This window comes from Pleurodeles waltl, chromosome 10 (assembly GCF_031143425.1).
Source record: "Pleurodeles waltl isolate 20211129_DDA chromosome 10, aPleWal1.hap1.20221129, whole genome shotgun sequence".
NCBI classification, from domain to species: domain Eukaryota; kingdom Metazoa; phylum Chordata; class Amphibia; order Caudata; family Salamandridae; genus Pleurodeles; species Pleurodeles waltl.
Window position 1 is genome coordinate 334,096,250 of NC_090449.1, and position 27,251 is coordinate 334,123,500.

General features: G+C 46.3%; 1 protein-coding gene across 4 annotated transcripts in view; it reads left to right on the forward strand.

The window, feature by feature from the left end:
- The first annotated feature begins 1,285 nt into the window (after positions 1 to 1,285).
- The window catches only part of LOC138261518 (LITAF domain-containing protein-like), a 430,146-nt gene continuing 404,180 nt past the window's right edge, over positions 1,286 to 27,251 (forward strand). For 2 of the 4 annotated variants that reach the window (XM_069210525.1, XM_069210528.1), the window contains exons 1-2: positions 1,286 to 1,433; positions 2,405 to 2,475. The gene's annotated coding sequence lies outside the window, so the exon portion shown is untranslated. Of the gene's footprint in view, positions 1,434 to 1,527; positions 1,591 to 2,404; positions 2,476 to 27,251 lie in introns of those variants that run through there. The other 2 variants (XM_069210526.1, XM_069210527.1) reach the window with 2 other exon arrangements.

Sequence of the window (27,251 nt, forward strand, 5' to 3'; positions counted from 1 at the left end):
GACGACATACAGGGGACTGGTGTCAGAATTTTTGACGCAAGCCCGGCGCTTCGCAGGATTAGCATAAAAAATGTTGATGCTAATTCTGCAAAGCACCCAGAGGCCCATTGTAACCAACAGAAGTCTCCTTTTAACGCCTGCTCTGAGCAGGCATTAAAAGTGCCGGAAATAAATGACGCAAATAAATCTTTGCGCCATTTTTTCGGCCCCACCTAATGGGGGAATGCTACCTTTGCATACATTATGCCTGGCTCGGGCATAATGTAGCGCAAAGGGATACAAAGTGGTGCAATACATGCATTGAGACACTTTGTAAATATGGCACGGTGTTTTTGGCTTTATAATGCCACATTAGTGTAAAAACAAACGACGCTAATGTGGTGTTACAATGGCGCTAGGGGCTCTTAAATATGCCCCTATATTTTAAGTGCCTAGCTGAGTGGATTAGTAAAGCCAGCTTTTACAAGTGCTTTAAAACTTATGAATATATGTGAGAGGGGAGCGATGGAGAGATGAGGGGAACATTTGCAGGATGGTAGTGAGTGAAACCGAGGAGGAGGTCATGGGGTGGGGGGGTGCCACAGTAAATTGTCGTACAGGGTGCCATCAGTCCTCAAGCCAGCCCTGAGGCTAAGGCTTGGGGAGGTGGTGTAGTTAAATCATATGTCTAGGAAGGTGGTTAGTTTGTGAGGCAAAGGGCAGGGTTCTTGTTATTGTTAGGAGCACCTGTCTTCCATAAAGCGACCTTTTCCACACAGCACAGTGTCAGTCTTGGTTATGTTCTCATTTTCCGCAAAGAGCATTCAATGTGATTGGAGTTACAATATAGAAAACACTTAAAAGAACAATTGCTAGTCAATAAACTAGATTATTAATACACAAAGAAAAACATATATACAAATTGCATATATAGAAAAGATAAGCACACATGTGGAGAAGTGTGGCTCAATGGTTAGAGTGGCAGACCCTAATACAGAAATCTGGCTGGGACCAGAGTTCAATTCCCGCCTTGCATGTCTTGAGCTCAATTTCCTCAGACCTGATAATTCTGGCATCTGTGTCTAATCTAATTCATGGGTCCCACTCTAACTCAGGGCAATAGCTTGCTTAATCTCCACAAGGGCCCCCACAACGCTGGGATGCCTGAGGTTGCCCAGGAGTGGGCACCTCACAGGGAAAAGCCCGGAGGGGTTCCACACGGTATGCGTAGTAAATGGTGAGTAGTGCGATATAAAAGTACGAAGTTTTATTACAGGCTTGGTTGTGTTGAAATCAGCAACTCCCTGTAATAGCTGCCCCTCCCAGCGCTCACCCTCTCGTAGCAACAGTTTATCAGACTGAAAAAAAGGAGAGTGGAGGAGCGGCTGTGCGTTCTGAAGCTGGGAGAGCCTGAGAACAGACCGCCTCGACGGAAATCTGCCACAGCAGCTCTGGTAAGTAAATTCGACAATTTCAATTCAGACGACGTAGCAGCTTTTATACGGACAGGTCGTTTAACACTTTTAACAGGGGTCTGAGAAAGGAAGGCGCCGTTTGAGGTTTTGGGCGCTGAGTAAACGTTTTGACTTTCTTCGTCACAGTGTATTTGTAGTAAGTACCCTTTGGAAACGGACATTTTCTCAACTGTGGTCAATTGATTTGAAAATAAATACTGGTCCGCCCCAGACTAAGAAACGGAAATAGAAGGAGAAAGGAAATCTGCGGAGTTCAAAATAACTGCACCTGTTACATCCGCGGTGGAGTTAGGGCAACTCTCTCTAAATGAAGCTGCTTGAGCCCTGCCCGGGTTGAATTGCTGAGCATGTCATGTAATGTGAATGAATCCAGACAGAGACTGCTATGTTTATAATAACTCACTTTACTCTGGATGGCGCGGTAGCACACCTGTTTTGTTATCGCCTGCTTTGCTTAAGGGCAGGGAGTGTGCGGGGGTCGCAATAGAACAGTCTGAACAACAGAAACAATGTTAGCCATACCCTCACCTCCCCTTTGCTGGTGATCAGTAGTACAGACCACCTGTTGTTTGCCGTCCTGCTCGGTTTGCTTAGTACCTTGAAGGGAAAACTATTGCAGTGATATAAAAAGAAATGGGACGTAGAGCAGAGAATAATTGGGCCTTTTCCAAAGCACTTCTTCGTTGGTGTGCCTGCGTAGCAAAACGTCCATTTCGAATAAGCGTGGCGTCGTATTTCTCTGAAAATGATTTGTTATGAATGAACAGATAACAAATGGACAACTTTGTCCTTGAAAAATGTAAGATATTGAAAGGATACGTTTTCATGAATTTGCCTTTAAATTGCCATCTATCTGCAAGGCATATGTATTTTAATGTATTATTTATGTTCCAGTAATCTTCGTTCTTTCCTCGTCCCAGTAATGATTAAATGATCTGTTTTCCTCGCAGACACGCCCTGCCTTCCTGGTTTTGCTGCCGCGTTCCATAGTGCTTAAGTGCCCGTTGTGAGTGGGAGAGAGGTAGGAGCTGCGTGTTGGCCCTAGCGGCTGGGGTTTGGTGGTCTTTTCGTTTTATAAAGGTCGCCTATTGCATGGGGAGCAGTTAAGCCTCGTTTTGTAAGGGCTGGAAGGAGGATAGTCTGAGGCGGTAATTATTAATATTTGTCGTAAGGTTCTTGATTAGAACTGCTACACATACTTATGAGTTTCGTTCCAGGTGATGTGTGATAGGTAGAGACCATACCACTGAGTGATAGTTGCTAGACCATATATATGGGATAAAGTAACCCCTTCTGTACATTATAAGTATATTGCAAGCCACCGAACGAGTTCCATAATCGTAAAGAGGAACGAAACAGAAGGCCGAGGTCCTTTATATGGTTATGAAACTCTGATCCTCGGACTTTGAAGAGTGGAGACATGACCCTAAAAGCGTTTTTGAGCCAGGGGATGAGTAACTAATAAGTTACTATTAATGCATATAGGTCATTGTAACTCTATAGGAAGTGGTCAATATCACTGGGAGCCAGTCGTCTCTTATGGGACCCTTAATATCCTCAATGATTTCCGAGCTGTTGACTGATGATTGATGCACAAATTCTTTGCTGTCTGACACCCTGGCAGGCACTGAAAAGCATTTAAAGATCAGGAGGGTGTCACCCTGGTCGCTCATCCAGGCCATATTGCAGATATATTGGCAATATGGTTGCTCCCATTTTTGTAAAGGAACTTAGGGACCTCAAAAATATTTATAACGTGCAACATGGTCCCCGGCATTTAGAGCTTCAAGGTGAACATGAAAAAACAATTCTTCATAAATAAGTACATCATAATGCACACAAGCCACTATAAAACAGTTACAGATACAGAAGCTATAAATGAGATACAATTAATTTCACATACCTGTTCCTGCTGACCTCTGGCAACCTATTTCCTCTCCCTATTGTACAGATTAAAAACCTTCATCATAGACTGAACCTAAATGGATGAGTAGCATACTCTTTTAGATTTTTGCTGCCGATTTTTAAGCTTTCTTATGAGCATGCCTAAGACCTGGCCTCCTGTCAAGGTCCTCCTGAAAATGGTTTCGCATCTATATGTCACTAAAGCTTTCCTTCCCCTTCACCACCTAAAACTAAGTACCTAGCTATTGCTGTTACAGTCCACACCTCAATGTCTTGCTACTTGCCGAACTTCACAGTCTTTTGATCTGACTTTCTTTCTGCAAAGGCCCTTTTGTCCTGTGTGCACTAATATCCTGAGTGCTCAGAAGAACATGTGAACACTAATCTGAAGAAGCATCCAAGTTCTAGCGCTCCCTGCTTAATGAATAATACCCTTTATGTAGATCTGCTGTAGAGGTTTGGACCTACTTGGCCTCAATTTTAGTAGTTTGTAGACAGAGATAAGTGAATTCACCCGCAGAACTGGTCAGTTCATTTACTTTATGTTGGTTCACCCAGATATGATTTTTACTATCAATAGCTTCCTGAAGTCATTCAATCTGATAATGTTCACAAATGTAGAACAAAAAGATGGCAGCCAGCAAGTGTTTCACCCCCTAGGCGGCTTGATCGCCTGGGGCTTTCTCAAGGCGCTCAATCAGAACTGGAGGTAAATTCATGCTACTCCATATATTATCTGTAGAGTCAAATGTACTTTAAATTTTGTTGTAAACATGATCAAAGGCAGGTCCATCTCCGGCTCACTCACTACCCAGGGATTTATCCTGTGACAAGATGTACTGTAAATGAACCTGCCTTTGATTATGTTTACAATAATATTCAAAGTATATTTGACATTATATATCATACATGTATCAGCATGAATGTTCGTGTCGGCTGCCATCCTTACATGTATATTTGTGGAAATTATCAGATTGAAAGACTTCAGGAAACTATCAATAGTAAAAATCATATCTGGATGAACTGACATAAAGAAAATGAAGTGATCAATTTTGTCGGTGGATTCCCCTATCTATGTCTACAAACTAATCTGAAGAGCCTCACAGCCAAAACAGCTACGCATATCAACACCTCCTACTTCAATATGTCTTGAAATATGCTTATTACAATCACATTTCTGCTATGGTGCACCCTCTGAAATCATTGATGTAGAGTAGATCCTGTTAAGACCCCAAGCATTTTAGCGACAATCCCACGCCCCATCACAGCCCTGTGAAACCTTTATTCATTCTGTACCTAAACCTTTTTCCATACCACCCCTTAAAACGGAACCTGCTTTGGCCCTAATATGTCTGCCTACTTGAAGAGTGACTTGCCTACTCAGGAACGTCTTGTAGTACACACTAGCATAGACTGAAAATGGTAACATCTGAATTTTAATATTTGTGGCTACATTGTGCCTTCTTTTTAAGTCTTTTCCTTTTGTTTGAACATTTCTTGCAACAAGTCTCCCTGAGTAATCATATAAACGTCTTCACGTATTCACCTGATGCTATTTTCCTCTTTGATGGGCATAATCAGATTGACTACCAACTGTTTTATAATACCAATATATGAAACTTCTATGTCTTTAAGTTAGGCTACTGCTGCTTCCTCTCTATTCCCATCCCCCCGCCCCCCACACACACATTTCGGTGTGCTGGGTCTTTCCTGTGTCAGTGTCCCTGTTGGACTTGTGCTTTTCGTAGCAAACTCTTTTTGTTTTGCTGTTTCTTTTCATTGATTCTCACAGGAATATAGGTTGGTTGCTTCTTTCCCCTCTTCATGCTCCTTTGTCTCCTTCCCTTTGTTCTTACAATATTTGTCTCAGTTGTCCCACCGTAACTTCTGATTGTTCATTGTGAGAAAGTAGCCTCTTTCTAGCCTTGTTACCCCCACTTTTGGCCTGTTTGTGAGTATATGTCAGGGTGTTTTCACTGTCTCACTGGGATCCTGCTAGCCAGGACCCCAGTGCTCATAAGTTTGTGGCCTATATGTATGTGTTCTCTGTGTGATGCCTAACTGTCTCACTGAGGCTCTGCTAACCAGAACCTCAGTGGTTATGCTCTCTCTTTTACAAATTGTCACTAACAGGCTAGTGACCAATTTCACCAATTCACATTGGCATACTGGAACACCCTTATAATTCCCTAGTATATGGTACTGAGGTACCCAGGGTATTGGGGTTCCAGGAGATCCCTATGGGCTGCAGCATTTCTTTTGCCACCCATAGGGAGCTCTGACAATTCTTACACAGGCCAGCCACTGCAGCCTGAGTGAAATAACGTCCACGTTATTTCACAGCCATTTACCACTGCACTTAAGTAACTTATAAGTCACCTATATGTCTAACCTTTACCTGGTAAAGGTTGGGTGCTAAGTTACTTAGTGTGTGGGCACCCTGGCACTAGCCAAGGTGCCCCCACATCGTTCAGGGCAAATTCCCCGGACTTTGTGAGTGCAGGGACACTATTTCATGCGTGCACTATTCATAGGTCCTACCTATGTATAGCGTCACAATGGTAACTCCGAACATGGCCATGTAACATGTCTAAGATCATGGAATTGTCTCCCCAATGCCATCCTGGCATTGGGGAGACAATTCCATGATCCCCCGAGTCTCTAGCACAGACCCGGGTACTGCCAAACTACCTTTCCCGGGGTTTCACTGCAGCTGCTGCTGCTGCCAACCCCTCAGACAGGTTTCTGCCCTCCTGGGGTCCAGCCAGGCTTGGCCCAGGAAGGCAGAACAAAGGACTTCCTCAGAGGGAGGGTGTTACACCCTCTCCCTTTGGAAAAAGGTGTCAGGGCTGGGGAGGAGTAGCCTCCCCCAGCCTCTGGAAATGCTTTGATGGGCACAGATGGTGCCCATCTCTGCATAATCCAGTCTACACCGGTTCAGGGATCCCCCAGCCCTGCTCTGGCTCGAAACTGGACAAAGGAAAGAGGAGTGACCACTCCCCTGACCTGCACTTCCGAGGGGAGATGCCCAGAGCTCCTCCAGTGTGCTCCAGACCTCTGCCATCTTGGAAACAGAGGTGCTGCTGGCACACTGGACTGCTCTGAGTGGCCAGGGCCAGCAGGTGATGTCAGAGACTCTTTCTGATAGGCTCTTACCTGTGTTGCTAGCCTATCCTCCTTCCTAGGTAGGCTTTTCTGGCTATTTAGGGTCTCTGCTTTGGGGAATTCTTTAGATAACGAATGCAAGTGCTCATCCGAGTTCCTCTGCATCTCTCTCTTCACCTTCTGCCAAAGGATCGACCGCTGACTGCTCTGGACGCCTGCAAAACCGCAACAAAGTATCAAAGACGACTACTGCAACCTTGTATCGCTGATCCTGCCGCTATCTCGCCTGTTTCCTGGTGGTGCATGCTCTGGGGGTAGCCTGCCTCCTTCTTGCACCAGGAGCTCTGAAGAAATCTCCTGTGGGACGACGGAATCTTCCCCCTGCAACCGCAGGCAACAAAAGACTGCATCACCGGTCCTCTGGGTCCCCTCTCAGCACGACGAGCGTGGTCCCCGGAACTCAGCAACTCTGTCCAAGTGACTCCCACAGTCCAGTGACTCTTCAGTCCAAGTTTGGTGGAGGTAAGTCCTTGCCTCCCTACGCTAGACTGCATTGCTGGGTACCGCGTGATTTGTAGCTGCTCCGGCTCCTGTGCACTCTTCCAGGATTTCCTTCGTGCACAGCCAAGCCTGGGTCCTCAACACTCTAACCTGCAGTGCACAACCTCCTGAGTTGTCCTCCGGTGTCGTGGGACTCCCTTTTGTGTCTTCGGGTGAGCTCCAGTTCACTCCTCTTCCAAGTGCCTGTTCCGGGACTTCTGCGGGTGCTGCCTGCTTCTGTGAGGCCTCCCTGACTGCTGGGCGCCCCCTCTGTCTCCTCACCCAAGTGGCGACACCCTGGTCCCTCCTGGGCCACAGAAGCATCCAAAAACCCTAAGCGCGACCTTTGCAGCTAGCAAGGCTTGTTTGCGGTGTTTCTGCGTGGGAACACCTCTGCAAGCTTCTTCACGACGTGGGACATCCATCCTCCAAAGGGGAAGTTTCTAGCCCTCTTCGTTCTTGCAGAATCCACAGCTTCTACCATCCAGTGGCAGCTTCTTTGCACCCTCAGCTAGTATTTCCTGGGCATCTGCCCAATCTCGACTTTGTCGCGACTCTTGGACTTGGTCCCCTTGTTCCACAGGTACTCTCGTCTGGAAATCCACTTTGGTTGCTTTGCTGGTGTTGGTCTTCCTTGCATAATTCCCCTATCACGACTTCTGTGCTCTCTGGGGAATATAGGTGCACTTTACACCTACTTTTCAGGGTCTTGGGGTGGGCTATTTTTCTCACCCTCACTGTTTTCTTACAGTCCCAGCGACCCTCTACAAGCTCACATAGGTTTGGGGTCCATTCGTGGTTCGCATTCCACTTTTAGAGTATATGGTTTGTGTTGCCCCTATACCTATGTGCTCCTATTTCAATCTACTGTAACTTTACTTTGCTTGCATTACCTCCTTTTGCTATTACTGCATATTTTTGGTATTGTGTCATATATCTTGTGTATATTTGGCATCCTCATACTGAGGGTACTCACTTAGACACTTTTGGCATGTTGTCATAAAAATTAAGTACCTTTATTTTTAGTATATCTGTGTATTGTGTTTTCTTATGATGTTGTGCAAATGACACCAGTGGTATAGTAGGAGCTTTGCATGTCTCCTAGTTCAGCCTAAGCTGCTCTGCTATAGCTACCTTCTATCAGCCTAAGCTGCTAGAAACACCTCTTCTACACTAATAAGGGATAACTGGACCTGGTACAGAGTGTAAGTACCCCTTGGTATCCACTACAAGCCAGGCCAGTCTCCTACATTAATCTACTCTCTCCTTCTGTATTGCTTGATTCTTTTTGCTGTTCTTCTATGTAACCGCGATTGCCCCTTTCTCTCTTTGGCTTCCCTCATCAAAAGTATGTGGAACAGGCATTAAGGCTCTTACATAGAGCAAACCTGCCTGGCAAGCAATAGAGCACTGAACAGAAACGTGAGAGCCCACGTGTGATGCAGAGGATGGTGTCTTGTGAGTGTGGTGATCCTGTTTTGTGGAGAGATGAGTCTTTTCAGGAGGAAAAGAGGATACTTTAGACTCTTGTTTTTTTGTTGGTGTTACAAAAAATGCATTTGTTGTCAGCAGGGACGCAGCTGTAGCGGTTAATGCATGCTAGCCAGCTTTAATTAATGTTGAGTGATACTTTTGTCGTAACTAGGTAGAGGATAAATAGGTGTTAGACAGCCCATTCTGAATTATGCTGTGGCAGGTTCTAAGACTCCGAAAGTCGTTCACTGATTTTGAGTTGTATGTCATCACTCCATTGGCGGATATTGAACTTGGTGTCAATTAATCACATATCCAAGGTTCACGGAGTGTCTGAATATGGTAAAATAGATGGATACCTGAGGGATTCCACATAAGGGATCCATTTGCAACTGAGAGTTTCTGGGGTCTTAAGCATCCCATATGAGTGAGCTGGTGGCACACGGAGTTCTTCAGTAAAGTGGGATATGTTGCTCATCCCTTGTTCTCCACTCCCCTTCCTGCATCAACGTCTCATCTCTTGGTGTTTCTTGAAACGGACGTGTTTGTTGGCTTATTATATGTATAAGGTGCGACTTGGTGCCCTGCCTTTTGAGTTTGGAGGTGAAGGTGCTAATTTCTGTCATAGCAGCCCATGGTCTACAGTACTGAATGCTAGAGAGAGATCTAGCAGTCAGTGAGTCTCTCTCAGACAACCCTCTTTACAGCATTTATTCTCTTGCTTGTATTGGCACTCCCTTTTTTCTTTATGCCCTCCTTTCTTCCATTCCCTTCTTTTGTTTTTCTTTCTTACTTCGTTCCTCTTTTGCACTCGAGTGGAGACCATAAACTCTTTTCCTTCTCCTTGTCCCATTTGGCTTATATTTGTGAGGGCTCTATTCTTTCATTTCTGACCCACACAGCTCTAGTATTTTCAGTGCCCTTAGCCTCCAGTCCGTTTTCCTCTGGGTGACTGGTACTGCAGTCTACCGCCCTCAGCTCTCTAACATCTCTTCCTTCAGAACACACTACAATGATGTGTTCCTTCTTGTCACAGATGTCTCCCTCCACCTCTCCTTCGTGATAACGAATCCATCCCAGTGTTAGTGTACTTTGGCATTGAACCATTCTTGACCTTACTTCATCAATGGTATTTTGGTCCCTTCAGGCTCTCACTTCTCTTGCCCATCTCGTTGCCTCCTTGCTCCACGTTGGTGCCCTCCATACCTCTCTACCTTGTCTATTGTATTCCAAGCTGCTTCCCTTTGCCTGTTTTTTCTTCTTCCACTCTGATGTGTGGTGGCACTCTAGTTGTCTCTCCCCTTTCTCAATTTTCTACTCATGGCCTTCACTGCCTCCATTGTTCCATGCATCAGTGTGGGATCCATTTCTCCCCAGTCACTTTTTCTGGTTCACTATTTTTCAACTTCTTTCAACCAATCCTCCAGTCGGCACTCATATGTTGTCAGTTCATGTTAGGCTCTGTCTTTACTTAGCTCCACTTTTCACTTGCCTTTGTTCTGTACTACTTTGTGGGACAGACACTCAGGTCTCATCTGCCATGTCTCCTGTTCGTATCGTTGCAAAGTCCTTACTTTTTCTTTGACTTGTCTTTAGCCAGACTTTTGCCACAAGCAGCAGCTTCTTTTTCCCTGGTTTACTTTCTTTTTTCCTTCTTTAACCGCTGCCCTCTTGTGGAGTGGGACGCTCATCATTCTTTTTTTAAATGAATTATTTTATTAGTTATACAAATAGCAAGAACACATTTGTGGTCTAAAAATATTCAACAGTTCACACATTACCATTCATATCACTTCAGTTGATACCGCTACTGTGCAGTAGTACATCAAGGTCCATAATTTGAATTTCTGTCCACAACGAGAACATAGGAGTATAGCTCTAACTTTCATGGGACAAGTCTTGTGTCAATTAACACAAATACCACGGCCCTTAAAATTTAAAGCACTTTCAGATCCCCAAACAGCATTTAAAGCATATCTATGTTACCTGCAGTGTTAAGCTGTTGAGAGTGATCTGGTTTTGTTTTGAGTTTGTGACAGGGAGTTCTAAGGGTTCCCTAATGCCTTTTGGTCTTAACATCCGTGGAATTATCTTTGTGTATGTTTTGACCAGATCTTTACAGTAAGCTAGGTCTTTTCAGAACATAAGTGATGGACTTTGTCCCCAATACGAAGATGCTTGGCCTTTAGCTAGGAGGACTGAGAGAGAATGCAATTTCTTATGCCTAGTGGATCTTTGACACATCCTAGTGGCACCATTCGAGGTGAGGGTGGAATACTCTGTCCAACCATGACAGAGGTATGTAGAAAGACTGATTGCCAATATGCTGTTATTGGTGTACATGACCAGTGACGGTGGAAATAACCCACTTCAGGAGTTCAACAGCTGCTGCATCTAGGTTGTCCCTGGGGTGTGTCACCCCTATGAGTCTTAATTTGCCTATTAACATCTGTAGCAATCTCCTATCATCTGACTTTCCACCACCATCCCTAGGCTGTACACTTTATTATCCTTTGATTTCAGCTCCTTTTGTGGCACTAGTGCTGTCACTCTACTCCCTCATTTTTAAATTACTCACATTGAGTGCTTCCTATACCTTTCCTCTTCCTCATAGAAAACTGAGGATTTGTAGCACAGCCACCATTTTGGTGGCGGTGAGAAGCAAAAAATGTCTATGAGTTGCCCTGGGCCTACTCATACCCCTCACCGATTTCGCTGATGGTGAGTGGGCTTATATCACGTTCATTATGTAGTATGGTGCACGTTCATTTTTGTAATATGGTGCAGGAAGCAAACCATTTTTTGCCGTCTCACATGTGGGGATGTCTTCTCTCAGCTGAGAGCATGCAACTAATGTCACTGCGCCCACCTCTCATTGACCCCCAGTAGAGAGTCAGGCTAATTCTCCTTCACTACAGGCCCCACTCTCCACCCTTTAATATTGGTCTTCGGCAGCCACCCCCTTATGGTTTGTGCAGGCACTCCGAAGTGTCATAAGGCATTACAATAAACAAACGTTATTCAGAGCTTTGAATGGTTTAATGAACAACCTGCTGTTGGTTCTCAGCGGAAGTATGTAATGAGCAAAGTCGAATACACTTCCTGCCACACCGAGCCCAGAGGCGAACATTACTTCCTTGTGCCTCTCTCTTTTCTCCATTACACAATGAGGCCCCTGTGCCTCGTAAACACACCCGCTACCAATACAAAAAGCACCCCCTCACCACACCTCCCGTTCTTCAGTTTAAAGTTTATTAATCATGATATTGTTAATTAAAACCTTTACAAGATATACAAAACAACTGTGTTAACAGATAACATGTGCACAATGTATACTGCTGGTGCCTGGTTTCTTCAGTATTTAACCCTACTGCTATTTAGAAACGAATGCTTTGCAGATAAAACTGAAATAAGAATTAGGCTACTCCAGAATTAGGTAACTTTATAGATATCTTGGCAAATCAGGTATACACATGGTAGAAATGCTGGAGTTTAAACTCTTTAATATTAACTTTAGTACTGCATAAAAGTTAATGCACATGGGTAAGACTGGCAGAAGAGTCACATTTTCACAAGTTAAAAACACCTCAGAAAGGGTCTATATACCCACCTGCAGTAACATAATAAAAACTTCAGTCAGCGTCCTAACCCGTACCTATATTCACAAATTAAAGTGTTCGCTACTTAATATTAGTACTACTTAAAAATCTAATGCACAGCAAGTAAAAACTGGAGGAGGGGTCGCACTGTAGCGAAATAGGGTCACTTCAATGGATGCCCTGAGAGTTTAAATATATACATGTACAACGCCAGTGCATGCTCTCCTCCAAAGTTGTCCTTAATTATAAGCACAGCAGATAAAACTGTCAAAAAGATCATACTTTAGCCAAATAAAACAAATAAAAGTGCCGTTTGTATGCTATTCTCCTAAGACTCTCCTCAGCAGAGACGGACAAACACACACTGTCTTGATAATAAACACATCAAAAGGTACGGGGAAAAAGATCACGAGTGGAGCAAATAGCTGCATATACATGCTATTCCCTAGAGACTTCATAAAACCCCAAATCCTTCAAAATATGGTGTTGTGGGTTTGTGAGTTCATTGGGGCATAGTGGAAAGGTCTTCCATTCTCACTCTGGCAGTTAGGTTTGCTTTGCTTGCGCCTGGCTGGAGGTCTTAAGTGCCTTCCTCCGACCGGGGTTGGCATGTCGGGGTTTCTGGGGGGGCGGTGTCTCCTCCGCTACCAGCTGATCGGCCTGCAGGACTGACTCTCTCCGTTGAGCCGCACCAGGTGGTCCGTTGAAAGCAGTCTGTCTGGGCTATGTGTTTTCTTGTTGACCATGGTTGCTTTGTGGGCGTTGGACCCTCCCCTTTTTGCAGGGTCATCTCCAAACATTTTGCCTTACTCCTCCTGTTTTTCTGACCTCTTTTTATTGGCTATAGGACTCTGGGCATTTTATAAATGCTGATCAGTGCTAAAGTTCATGTGCTCTCCCTTCTAAACTTGGTATGATTGGGTTACACCTGGTTGGCACATTTAATTTACCTGTAAGCCCCTTTTACAGTGGCATCCCTTAAACCCATGGCCTGTAAATTAAATGCTACTGGTAGGCTTGCAGCACAGCTTGCTCCACCCACAGAAGTAGCCTTTCAAACCTGTCTCAGGCCTGCCACCGCAGGGCCTGTGTGCACACTTTACTGCCACAGTGGTTTAACATTTAAATGTACTTGCTAGGCCTGGAACTCCCCTTTTACTACATATAGGTCAACGCAAAGTAGGTGGATTTTTATTGCCATTGTTAAAATGCCACTTTTAGAAAGTGGGCATTTCTCTGTACTCACGACTCCTGTGCTTTCTAGCCTGACGCGAATCCACGTCTGAGGTAGAGTGACAGCTGGACTTTGTGCATCCAGACAGCCATAACACAAGGAGGGTGGAGGTGTAACCGGATTACATTTGCTTACTGAATGGTGTCCCTGGGCTGGGAGAGGGGAGACGGGCGCACTTACATTTGTATAGGCTGTGCTGTGCCCTGACACAAAGGGCTTGTTTACCCCCTACTGATGTGTGGAACCAGGACTAGGGTGTAAGGGGGATATTGTGCACTTCTAAATGTTATTTGAAGTGCTCCCTGTAGGAGGTTGGCCTGGTTTGTTGTGGGTACCTTGGGTACTTAAACCTTATACCAGGTCCAGTTATCCCTTATTAGTGCAGTAGTACTGTTCTAGCAGCTTAGGCTGGTAGAGATAGCTACAACAGAGCAGCTCAGGCTGAACTAGGAGACATGCAAAGCTCATGCAATACCACTTATAGTAACACAGTACTATACACAAGTAAAGCCAATACTCAGTGTTACCAAGAATAAATGTATTTATGTGGGTGACTGTAGGAGGCTGGCCTGGCTTATAGTGGGTACCTTGTGGTACTTACACCTTGTGCCTGGTCCAGTTATCCCTTATTATTAGTAGATTAGTAGTGTTCTAGCAGCTTAGGCTGATAGAGATAGCTATAGCAGAGCAGCTTAGGCCTAACTAGGAGACATGTAAAGCTCCTACTATACCCCTTATATCATATAGCACTATGGGGGTCATTACAACCCTGGGTTTTGACGGAAGCACCACCAACAGGCTGGCGGCGCTTCCAAGGCCATTACAACTGTGGCCGGCGGTTTTCCGCCACACTTGCCCCGGCGATGATAGCCGACAGCCTTTTGCTGGCGGTTTGAACCGCCAGGAAAAGGCTGGCGGTACGGGGAGTCGCGGGGCCCCTGGAGGCCCCTGCACTGCCCATGCCACATGGCCCTGAAAAGTAGGAGTAAAGTTACCCCACTACTCCAGAAAGACAGTAAAATCGAGATAGGGGATTCTGCAAAGGCAACAACTGACTGCAAAGCACTGAAGACGGATTCCTGGACCTGAGGACCTGTAAAGGAAGGGGACCAAGTCCAAGAGTCACACAAGTGTCCAGGGGGAGCAGGAGCCCACTAAACCCTGGATGAAGGTGCAAAAGGGATGCCTGTGGGTGGAAGAAGCTGAAGATTCTTTAACAACGGAAAGTGCCAGGAATTTCTCCTTTGGTCAGAAGATGTCCCACGGTGTGCTGGAGGATGCAGAGTTATTACCACACAGAAAGATCGCAAACAAGCCTTGCTAGCTGCAAGAGTCATAGTTGAAGATAATGGGTGCTGCCCAGGCCCAGGAAGGACCAAGAGGTTGCCCCTTGGAGGAGGAGACAGAGGGGGCGCACAGCAACACAGAGAGCCCACGCAGAAGCAGGCAGCACCCGCAGAAGCACTTGAACAGCCGTTCAAGATATCTGAGCACAGCAGTCGTCTCAACACAACAAAAGAGGCTCCCACGAAGTTGGTGGTCAACTCAGCGAGTTGAGCAATGCAGGACGGAGTGCTGGGGACCTGGGCTGTGCGGTGCATGAAGGAATCCTTGCAAAAGTGCCCAGAAGCCCTAGCAGCTGCAGATCACGCAGTACACAGGATTACTGTCTGGCGTGGGAGGCAAGGACTTACCTCCACCAAATTTGGACAGAAGGAACACTGGACTGTCAGGGTCACTTGGATCCAGCCCTGAACAATTGGGGACACCTTGGCTTAGTAATTTTTCACCTAACCTTTACTAGGTGAGGGTTAGACATATAGGTGACTTATAAGTTACTTATGTGCAGTGTAAAATGGCTGTGAAATAACGTGGACGTTATTTCACTCAGGCTGCAGGGGCAGTGCTGTGTAAGAATTGTCTGAGCTCCCTATGGGTGGCAAAAGAATTGCTGCAGCCCATAGGGATCTCCTGGAACCCCAATACACTGGGTACCCAGATACCATATACTAGGGAATTATAGGGATGTTCTAGTGTGCCAATCAGAATTGGTGAAAATAGTCACCAGCCTGCAGTGACAATTTTAAAAGCAGAGAGAGCATAAACACTGAGGTTCTGGTTAGCAGAGCCTTCAGTAATAGTTAGGCACCACACAGGGAACACATACAGGCCACAAATTATGAGCATTGGGGTCCTGGTTAGCAGGATCCCAGTGACACAGGCAAAACAAACTGACACACAAGTAAAAATGGGGGTAACATGCCACGCAAGATGGTACTTTCCTACACACAGTACCAAAAATATCTCAGAGACAATACTCCTTCTGGAGATAAGTATCATGCACACAATATATACACTAGGCACCAAAATTATACAAGTAAATAGTCATAGAACAATGCAAGCAGTAGGAAATGCTATAGATTGCAATGGTAGAAATTAGGTCTGGGGCAACAAAAACCATATACTAAGAAAGTGGAATGCAAATCACAAATTCCCCCCTAGACAAGTGTAGTATGTGCAGATTCGCTGGGAGAGTAAGAATACAGTAAAGGTAAGTAAATTACCCCACCCCAGAGCCTAGAAAAGCAGGAGTAAAGTACTGCAAGTTTCCTTAGGACACACTACACCTCATGATTGGGATTTTGCAGCAGCCAACCAAGTCTGCACAGAACAACTTCTGTATTCCTGGACCTGAAGACCTGCAAAGGAAGGGGACCAAGTCCAGAAGTTGAAAGAAGTTCCAGGAAGGACAGGAGCCCCTGCCAACCCTGAAGAGGGTGCAAAAGAAGAGTCCCCAGTTAGTCGAAGACTGCAGGAATGCACCCTAGGAAGATGCCAGCGGGTTCTTGCATCATGCAAAAGATGTCCCACAGCGTGAAGATCGTTGCAGATGTGATTTCGTGTTGGAAGTCGCCAACAAGCCTTGGCTACGACAAAAGTGCGTTTTGCGTCACAATGGCGCTGGTTGGACCCAGGAGGGATCTGGGGGCCTCAACTCTGTGTGAGGAGGAAGAGGGGGCTCTCAGCACTTTAGGGAGCCCTTAGGATGCCAGCCAGCATCCCCAGGAGCCGCAGGATCTGGGTACAAGGGAGCCGCAAAATGCGGGTGATGCATCACAACAAAAGAAGATCCCACGCCGCCGGAGATCAACTCGGTGAGTTGAGCATCGCAGGATGGAGTGCTGGTGACCTGGGCCAGGCTGTGCAGGAAGGAATTTTGCAAATAGTGCACAGAGGCCTCAGGAGGTGAAGAAGATGCAGTACACAGGGGCACCTGCGCTCTCAGGGAAGGCAAGGTCTTACCTCCTCGAATTTGCGTCAGCAGGACCTCAGGACAGTACATATCGATGATGTCCACCCTCTGTGTCCTTAGGAGCACGCTTGTCGCTGTGAGAGGAGTCCAAGGGTACTGGTTGTTATCCTGGAAGGTGCCTAATGGAGCAGGGGAGTGACTACGTCACTCCACTGGAGATTTCTTCGGCCCTTCTGGTGCTGGATGAATACAGGGAGTCCCCAGAACGTGCACACCGTGGAAACTGTTGCAGTTGCTGGCTTGGAGCTGAGATTGTTGAAGAAAACTATCTCTTGAAGATACTTTGTTGCAGTTACAGCATTTCTTGAAGCAAGCTGCAGTTGATCTGAGGTCAGAGGATGCCGAAGTTGTTGCAGAGGATTCCTGAAGGAAACTTGCAAGCAGAATCTGAAGAGAACCCACAGGAGAGACCCTAAATATCATGAGAGGGGGATCAGCTACCTTATCAGGTATGGACCTATCAGGAGGGGTCTCTGACATCACATGCTGGCACCGGCCACTCAGAGCCCTCCAGAGTGCCCCCACACCTTGCAAAGCAAGATGACTGAAGTCTGGGACACACTGGAGGAGCACTGGGCACCACCCCTGGGGTGGTGATGGACAGGGGAGTGGTCACTCCCCTTTCCTTTGTCCAGTTTCGCGCCAGAAGTGGGGGGACAAGGGGTCCCTGAACCTGTGTAGACTGGTTTATGCAAGGAGGGCACCATCTGTGCCCTTTAAAGCATTCCCAGAGGCTATGAGAGGCTACCCTTCCCCAGCCTGTTACACCTATTTCCAAAGGGAGAGGGTGTGAGATCCTGCTCTCAGAGGAAATGCTTTGTTCTGCCTTACTGGGACTGGAGGCATTTGTGGGTGCTCATGAAAGAAGTAGCTCAGGTTTTCCCCACCCAAGAGAGGTGGTGGCGGGGGGTTTGCAGTGACCCAGATAGGACCCAGTGTAGTGGGACGGGTTGGGGGTCCCATGTCCTGTCTCATAAGAGAGGGAGTGGGGGTGGGCAGAGGCCCAGGTTGCCTGAGACCTAGTCCCAGAGCCTGGATGGTTCCATGAGAGAACACCACTGGGGGCGTCTAGTCTGTACTGGGAGAACTTCTGCTGAGGAGGACCCCATAGTGTCCTACAAACTTAGAGGAGGGGGCAGCATTTACAAGCGTCCGACCACTTCTGGTGTCTGGCATTACCACTCCTGGTGGGAAGGTGCAAAAGTCCAAAGAAAGGGGTAAGGGGGGACAGTCCCTAGTGAGAGGACCAAGGGGGTGAGGGGTTGCCAGCTCTGACGTCAGAGCACCCCAAGGCTGACCCTGGTGAGGCCACCCCTGGCCTAGAGGACCTTCAACACTGTCAGATAGACAAAGGACTGGAGACCTGCACCAGGCGAACTCTTACACAACCCAATGTGTTTCCCTGAGGAGGAAAGAGATGCCCCACTGGCCCTGGAAGGGAGTGGCAGGCAGGAGTACCCCCCCATGGAGGCACTGATAAGGAAGTATGGCTTTACCCCTGAGGAATACAGGTTGAGGTTCAGGGGCATCAAAAAGCTGTCTCGCCAGTCTTGGGGGGAGTTTGTGGAATATTTCTGCATGGCACTGGAAAGATGGGTGAAGGGTAGCACCGCAAACAATTTTGTAGGGTTCATTCTGATTATCAGAGAACACATGTTCCATTGTTGTTTTCTATGGCTACGCCAACACCTATTGAAGTGTAAGTTCTTTGACCCCAGGGAGCTTGACAAGGAGGCAGACCTCTGGGTGAGTGCCAGACGGTCTGGAAAGGCACTTGGGAGTGATCCTGTAAGGAGTGGCTCAGGTGTCCCCCCGCCAAGGGGTGGGGGGGTTTGCCGTAAACCAGTCGGGTCCCCTACGCATGGGGTGGGTGCAGGGTCCCATGTTCTTTCTGAGAGTAGGAGGAGAGGTGGGAGGGGGAGATGTCCCAGGTTGCCCTATGCCCAACTTCAAACCTAGAGAGTACCCGAGGGGTCCCCAGGAAGGGAACTTGGTAAGTACCGGGAATCATCTACTGAGTGGATCTGCAGAGTGTCAGGAGGACTTAGGGGCAGCTGTCATCAGTGTCCCACCAGTTCTGGTGTCTGGCAGTACCATTCCAGAGTGGAGGGCGCAGGAGGCCAGATGGAGGGGTGAGAGGGGGAGGCAGTCCCCAGTGATGAACCTGGAGGGTCAGGTGTCAGCTCTGAGGTCAGAGCTCCAGAGGAATGATCCTGGTGACACCACTTATGTTCTGGGGAGCTTCATGCTCTGCCAGATGGGCAAGGGTCAGGAGACCAGTGCAAGCCAGACTATTGCGCAACACCTGGGGAAGGTGTTTCCATGGGAGGGTAGGAATACTTCCCAAGAAGTCCTGGATTGCCAGGCTGAGGTCCAGTTTAAGGGTACAGGTTCTAGGCTGGATGGTCAGGTTCAGGTGGTGCCCTCTGACCTGGTAGGGGGGACGGTTTCCCCAATTGCCCCTCCCAGTGTGACTTCTGGGGTTACTCTCTTTTGTGGGCGGTGGTACAGAACTCTGGAAGGTAGGGCAGGGAAGGGAGAGACTCACCTCTGACCCTGGTTCAATCCAAGGGTAGGGCCCCTCGTTGGAAGACCAGTTACAGGCTAGTGGCTCTTGGGGTGTGGGAGAATTGTGCGGGACAGCTGTCTCCAGCACCCTGACAGTCCTGGACTCTGGGGATACTACTCCTAGGAGGAGGGTGCATAACCCCAGAAGGTGGGATGGGGAGTAAAGGCTCGCCCTGACCTCTGCCCAGTCTACAGGTGCAGACCCTAGGCTGGAGGACCGGTGGCAGGTAGAACCCCTGAACTGGTGGAAAGTGGGGTGGAAAGAGGGTGCTATGCACCTGGGGCTACCACACCCCACTTATAGAGGTTTCAGAGACCAGAGGCCCCTGGATGGCCTGGGGCCTTGCCCTAGCCACCAACAGCTAAGGAGCCCCCATGGGTTATGTTAGGTTGGCTGGGAAGCATAGATAGAGGGATCCAACAGGGTACCAGGAATGTGCTGCTGCAGCTGAGGGCCGAGGTCCATGTTCTATCACCCCAAGCAGGGAAGTCCATTGAGTTATTGATTGGTCTCCAATGGCCTTAGGCTGGTGGGGGATGTGTGCTAGACCTGGGTCTTTTTGCAGGGTCATTCACAAACATTTTGCCTTCCTCTTCCTGTTTTTCAGACCTCTTTTTGTTGGCTCAAGGGCTATGGGCGCTTTATCACTCCTGATCAGTGCTCAAGTGTATGTGCTCTCCCTTCTAACGTTGGTATGATTGGCTTACACCTGATTGGCACATTTAATTTACCTGTACAGTGGCATCCCTTATACTCAGGGCCTGTAAATTAAATGCTACTAGTGGGCCTGCAGTGTAGCTTGCACCACCCACAGACTTAGCCTTGCAAACCTGTCTCTGGCCTGGCACTGCAGGGCCTGTGTGCACACTTTACTGTCACATTAGCCTAGCATCTAAATTTACATGCCAGGCCTGGAACTCCCCTTTTACTACATTTAAGTTACCCCTAAGGTAGGCCCTAGGTAGCCTTATGGGGAGAGTGCTGTGTAGTAGGACATGTATTTTCTGATCTATGGAGAGCAGTATGGGCATGTTGGTAAGGTTGGAATGGTACTAAAAAGTGCTGCTTAATGGTGTAGGTGGATTTTTTATTACCATTGTAGAAATGCCACTTTTAGAAAGTGGGCATTTCTCTGTACTTATGACTCTTGTACTTTGCAGCCTGACTGCAATCCACGTCTGGGGTAGAGTGACAGCTGGACTTTGTGCATACTTTCCACACAGCCATAACACAGGGAGGGTGGAGGTGTAACAGGATTACATCTGTGTACTGAATGGTGTACCTGGGCTGGGAGAGAGAAGGCAGGTGCACTTACATTTGTATAGGCTGTGCCATGCCCCGACAAAGAGGGCTTGTTTACCCCCTACTGATGTCTGGTGCCAGGGCTGAGGTTGAAGGGGGAGGTTTAGTACTTCTAAAGGTGCTTTGAAGTGCCCCCTGAGATCAAAAAGAAAAATGAGTATAAGCGCAGGGGTTGTTCCCCATGTTTTTTAACACTTCTGGACTGAGGACATTTTGCCAGTGAGAAGAGCTGGATGCTTGAGGAGGACCTACAGTCTGCCTGTTGCTTTTCTGACTGGCCTGCAGCTGCTGCTTCTGCCCTCGGATTGAAGGGGCTGGACTTTTTTTTCTGTATCCTGCTTTCCAAGGTTGTCCAAAGGCTTGAACTGAGCTTGCCTCCTGTTCTGTCTCAGAGACATAAAAGACTTCATCTGCCAGTGCCTGGGCTCTTCTGCTAGAGTCCTGACGTGCCACGTGGTGTCACATCTAGTCCGTGGGCTCTTGGAAGTGGAAGCTGGTGACCTAAAGAAAAATCCATGCACGTTACCATTGCTGCAGAAAAACTGACCCAGCACCGTGGCTGAAAAATCGATGCAGCGATGGCAAAATCGACGCATCGCCTGCTTCAGCGTGGATACATTGTTGCAGTGTGTCTGGATTTTCCACGCATCATCCCTGGGCATCAAATCTTAAACATCAGTGCAAGGAACCGAGGCTGCATGGCCAGAAATTGATGCATCATTTTCCTGCAAGGAAAGATTCGACACATCGCCTCCCTGGTGGGGAAAGAATCGAAGCACGGCCTCACTTGTGAGTAAGGAATCGTTGCATTGCTTGCTTTTCAGATGCATCACCTCTCCTGCGGCTTTATTTTTGACGCATATAAGGTACTTTGTGCTAAAACAATGCATCCATTGGTTTCTATGGATTAATACTCTTTTAACTTTAAAAAGTGATATCTTTACTAGTGTAAGTTGGAAATCTCATTGTTTTAGTCTTACTTTACTTAGATAAATATTGTTTTTTTCTCAACTGGTGTGGAGTACTTTTGTGGAGTTTTCACTGTGTTACTGTGTGGGTACAGGTACATTACACATTGCCTCTCAGATAAGCCTTTGTGGAAGCAAAGAGAATTACTTTGTTTATCTTCATTGTTTTTTACTAACTTATTGAAGATACATGTTCTATGATGCAAAGTTACCGGGTTGCAAATTACAGAATGGATTACTTCTGACTGTATTGGCCCATGGGCAGTTTGATGTTGGTGATTTCTTAAGACAATGTTATTCAACGACTGATAGGAACTTTTCTGCGAGGTGGAAAACACAAAAAGCCTGTCAGTCTGTAACAATTACAGCTCCCTGTAGTTGGTATAGGCCTGCCTTATCTCAAGATATGTTTTGTAAGCATACTTGTAAATTTGTTATTAGTATGTATGTTCTTATTTTTACTTTAATAGCTTATAAAATGTTGATACTAATTACAGTAAAAATAAGAACTTGCATAATAATTAAAAATATGTTTACTTACGTATATCAGGACATTCACAACCCACCAAGAATTGCTGGAAGCCACATTTGGGAAATGCCGCCATAGAGGCCAAAGTGCAGTCTGAACCTGTCAGTCTCCTTTCCATTGCCTTCTAATGCGCTGTCCTAGCTGCCCCAATGTGGAAGACGTATGTGGTGCTATACCGTTTACTTTCATACATAGTTCATGGCAATGCAGCAGCTAATTGTTTTTCTAAACTGGAGCTATCTCGGGGGCTTACACAATGTAAGACCGTCCTACTCACCCATGAGCTCTGCTCCAAGGGAAAAAGGCAGTTGCCTCAATTCCAGTCTTGGTGGTCCTCCTCAGACTACTAAAGATGAGGTATCTATATGCCCTTTTAGCTAGTGTTTGAAAATCTAATGGAGAAAATGATTTTGCATGGGCTCTGAGTTATGAGCTTGTCAGTCAGACCTAAATCTCATGTCTCATTTTCTAAGTGCTACTGGTACACTTACACAGAACTCCGTTTAGTCAACTCTGAAAAAACACATTGCTCGACTGGCCTACCTTGACCAGAGAATGCTGTGCCTTTCTTGCTCTACGAGAATCCTAGAATGTTGAAACCTGTGAAACTGCCATTAACCACTTTCTTCTTGTGCTCAGCCCAGGGCCAGCCGCTCATTGCTTCCTACAGAATGAGTCCAACTCAGGTCACTCCCGCCAACTGTGGTGTTGCAGGCCCTGGCAGTATGATGTTCTATTTCCCATGAATACGCTTTATCCACGCCAATCCATTGACCAAGTGCACTCTGTCAAAACAGCAATCCCTTGAAAGTATTCTATCTCTCACTCCTTTGCCTTGACTACATGCAGAGGCAAATAATGAAAAGAGCCCAACACATCCCTCCAGACATTGACAAATTAGGTATCTTGGTTCCTTACATTACTGTGCCAAAAGGGAGGCCTGCCCGTGACACTACTGGTGAGGTGGGCATCCCACAGCAGTAGGATTGTAAAATCCTCCTGAAGGGGCAGTCACCAAAGCTTTGCTCCTGACATAATCCCCAACTGAGGCCAGGACCTAAGATACTACTTTTGCGCTGACTGTATGGCTCAAATTGTGCTGGACGTTTTGAACTTTGACCTATCATCAGACCCCGCAGGCTATAGTTTTCTTAGAGTGTTGAAAAACAGCCATTATTATACATAGCAAAATTTGGCCAGGCAAAATTGTAATTATGCTTGGGTAATTTTTCACAATTTCTTGCATTTTATTTTACGATTTTTGACAGAAATGCCTGAGATTATGTCATTATGCCATGTCGCATAATAGAGTACGAAGTATTTTCTTCACAGTCATCAACCAACAATATCAATAATTAATCAATAGTGACATTCACTAATCAATGAACAATCAATAGGAATCGATAATTAGAACACACCATGACCTTTCAGTCATGAATAACCACACCAGTTTAATTTAGTGTTAGGGTGTTTATTTCCTATTTGTTACAATCTAATATCATGTCTATTAGTCTCAATAGCAATAAACTCATCAGAAAACACCACTGATTAGTAATCAGAGCACAACTTAATCAATGCATCGGCAATATGCATTCAATATTTATGCACATCATTAATATGAATCAACTTAGCAGCGTCTCATTAGTACATGAATCAACAAAGCAAGATCTCAATCATTTGTCTATTTGCACGAAGTATTAGTGAATGCCTTATCTAACCACGAATTAGCATTAGCATGTTGGGCTTCATGCAAAACATTTAATGAACATGAATTTGGAAACATCTAAACTAAGGCCTCTATCAAAATAGCAGTTGGTACCTAGAAAGAAAAGGCAAACAGACAATCACAATTTGCATCAGATGGTTACCAATCCAACAGATCAGCAAGCAGTGTCAGTCTTCGTCCTCAGGACATCAGTCAATTCACCATCAGCAGAGATAGGACGGGGCAAAGTCTCAAGATAGCATAGCTAAGAAATGGATTACTTCTCTCAGATGGAGGAGAAGTTAGCATCAGGCAAGAATGGGGTAGAGGATGGTTAAAAGTAACAGGACAACTAAACTATTATATGGCAACTAGTAAAAGTCCTCTAGCAAAGGGCTCATAGCAAAAGGAATGGCAAATGGCAAGTGGTAAGAGTCAAAGTTAAAGTGGAAGTGGAAGTGTTCCTGTTTTCCTCGGGTTACGCCGTTAAATCCAGGATTAACAAGCCTTTTCATTAGTCTTCGTATACATTGGTGACCACTCCCCGTGGGCACCTTTCAAACGTGTGCATTATTTTCTATGTTAACACATTTTCTATGTAGCTTCATCACACAATATATTGCAAGCTTCTCGTATTAATATTGCTTTTAAAAGGCACACTCCAACAGTATCACAATAAAAATATCTATTCTGCTGACATTGGAAATGGGCTAATATGAAAAACGACCTCTCGGCTCCGCAGAGAACTGATATCCTGAAGGAAGTGAGAGAAGAAAGTGTGGCTCAAGAAAGAGTGACGTGATATCTGGTGGCTGGTTACCCAGTTGTCTACACTTTACATTGGGGTTGAAAGCCAGAGCATTTATCTGACGTGTCAAAGCCAAGACCTGAGAAATACTTTTAGTTACTTGCACCTGTTTATACAGCACCTTTCCAAAGATCTTTCAGTGTTTAAATATTTTTTTTTTTTAAGTCTGGAAAGAGATCTTACAGAAGAGTTCAGCCAGTTGAGTGCCTACTGCAGGTGTCTGTGTAGCTTAACTACTATATTGTCTCTTAGCATTAGTGAGTGTAAATACACATTGGAAAGAAAATTCCCAGTTGGAGCTGTAAATGACAGGTGTAATTGGAAGTTCTTTTCATTGACATCCCTTTCTATCCTCGAGCTACACAACTGTGGTAAGAGCCCACGCCTCCCTGGATCAGGGAGGGGGCGCCAATAATTGGGCAGGGTGAAGAGAAATGGGGCCGTGGAAGAGGGGGCCCGTCTCCTACACGGCAAAGACGTAATTTCCTCGATCGCTTCCCGGGAGGCAATGCATTCATTGTGAAGAGTCAGTGGCATAGCCGTATATAGGTGGGCGAGCCAAGGATCTGGCTCGAATCTTAGAGTTTGTGCACGAGCCAAGCACTGAAAATGTTTCCTATTTAAATTGCACAACAAACACCACATAAGATATGATAAAATAGTTTCAAAATTCAAAAAATGTGTATCCCTATAGCATGTGAAGCTTTGACATTAATACATCTCATTATAGAACTGCACTAAGAAGTACTTACTAAACGTAATAGTTTTTAAACATAAATGATTAGTGCGCTAATAGGCAAGGCAATTGCCATGTAAAACCTGGATGTGACCCAGATTATTATAGAGCAACATATGAGTCTTTTAAATCAAGCACAAATTCAGCATTCAGTGCTTGCAGGCATGGCGAGATAACATAATTTGCCCAGATTGGCATGCTTTTGAGGCAACGCAGAGACTCAGACCTGGTTCCCCAGTTTCCAATTTGTCAGCACTGGCCGTAGTGCCACATCCTAGGTAGAGGGAGGGAGACTGGCAGAAATCACATGAAAGCTTGGTATGGTCTTGAGCTTTCAATAGGATATCGAGCTGAGTCAGACCCAAGATTCAGGCTTGGCCCTGGCTTGAGCTTTCAGTGGCTCATCTCCCTGTAAGACCTTAACATGTTACTGCAGGGCCCCTATCCTTTTGAGGTCCCCAGTCAGTCCAAAGCTTGTGAATATTTGTAAGATATTGGAGACTAGGGGCTCATTATCACTGTCTACAGATGGGGTCCCACCCCTCAGGGGGCACCCCAAGCTGACAGCAACCCTCTAACTAACAGATCTACAGTGACAGGTAGGCCTAGAGACCAGGAATTAAGGTTTCCCTGCCCGCCGTTCTTGTTGATTGGTAGCCCAGGCCTGTGCTTCCTGCTACACATATTTTTAGTTGCACACATATCCTTATTGGCAGACCATTACAGGGGAAACATCATTGACAACCCGGTCACTGCAATGGTATGCATTTACCACGCTGCCATTAGCACGCATGTGTGTTTACAACGCATGCGTTTAGCACGCATGCCTTTACGACGCATATGCATGGTAAAGGAAGAGAAAGCAGTCTGGGTTGAGCATGAAGGAGCAGCGACCAGAGGAGAAAGAGGTAAGTGTAAGGGGTGTAGGGGCATTGAGGTAGTTTTTGGGATGGGGTCGGAGTCGTTTTTAGGACAGGGCAGGGTAGTTTTTAGGGTGGTGGTTGGTGTAGTTTTTAGGACAGGGCGGGGTAGGTTTTAGGGCAGTAGATTTAGAGTTTAGGGCGGGGGTCAGGGTCGTTTTTATGACAGGGTAAGGTAGGTTTTAGGACAGGGCAGGGTAGCTTTTGGTGGTCAAGGTGGGGGGTCACAGTACTTTTTAGGACAGGGCAGGGTAGGTGTTAGGACAGGGCAGGGTAGCTTTTAGGGATTAGGGCTGGGGGTCTGGGTAGTTTTTAGGAGAGGGCGGGGTAGGTTTTAGGTTTCAGGGTGGGGGTCTGGGTAGTTTTTAGGACAGGGCAGGTTTTAGAACAGTGTAGGTATTATGGTTTAGGGTGGGGGCCGGGGTTGTTTTTTGGACAGGGCGGTTTGGATTTTAGGACAGAGCTCGGTAGCTTGTATGGTTAAGGGGGAAGACAGGGGTCGGGGGAGTTTTTAGGACATGGCAGGATAGGTTTTAAGGTTCAGAGTGGGACCGGGGCGGGTAGTTTTTAGGGCAGGGTAGCTTTATGGGTTTAGGGTGGGGCGGGGTTCGGGGTCGTTTTTAGGACAGGGTAGGGTACGTTTTAGGGTTTAGGGCCGGGGTCCGGGTATTTTTTTAGGACAGGGTGGGTATTTTTCAGGACAAAGGTTTAGGATTTACGGAGTGGGATCGGGTAGTTTTTAGGACAGGTCGGGGTAGCTTTTAGGGTTTAGGGTGTGAGATTGGGGTAGTTATTAGGACAGGGCGGGTAGGTTTTAGTTTTCATGGCAGGGGGTCCGGGTAGTTTTTATGACAGGGCAGGTTTTACGAGCAGGTAGGTATTATGGTTTAGGGCGGGGATCGGGGTATTTTTTTAGGACAGGGTGGAGTAGGTTTTAGGATAGGACAGGGTAGCTTTTAAGGTTTATGGTGGAGGTGGGGTAGTTCTTAGGACAGGTTGGGGTAGGTTTTAGGACAGGACAGCTTTTGGGTTTAGGGTGGGGACGGGATTCAGGGTAGTTTTTAGGCCAGGGGACAGTGGGTTGTAGGGTT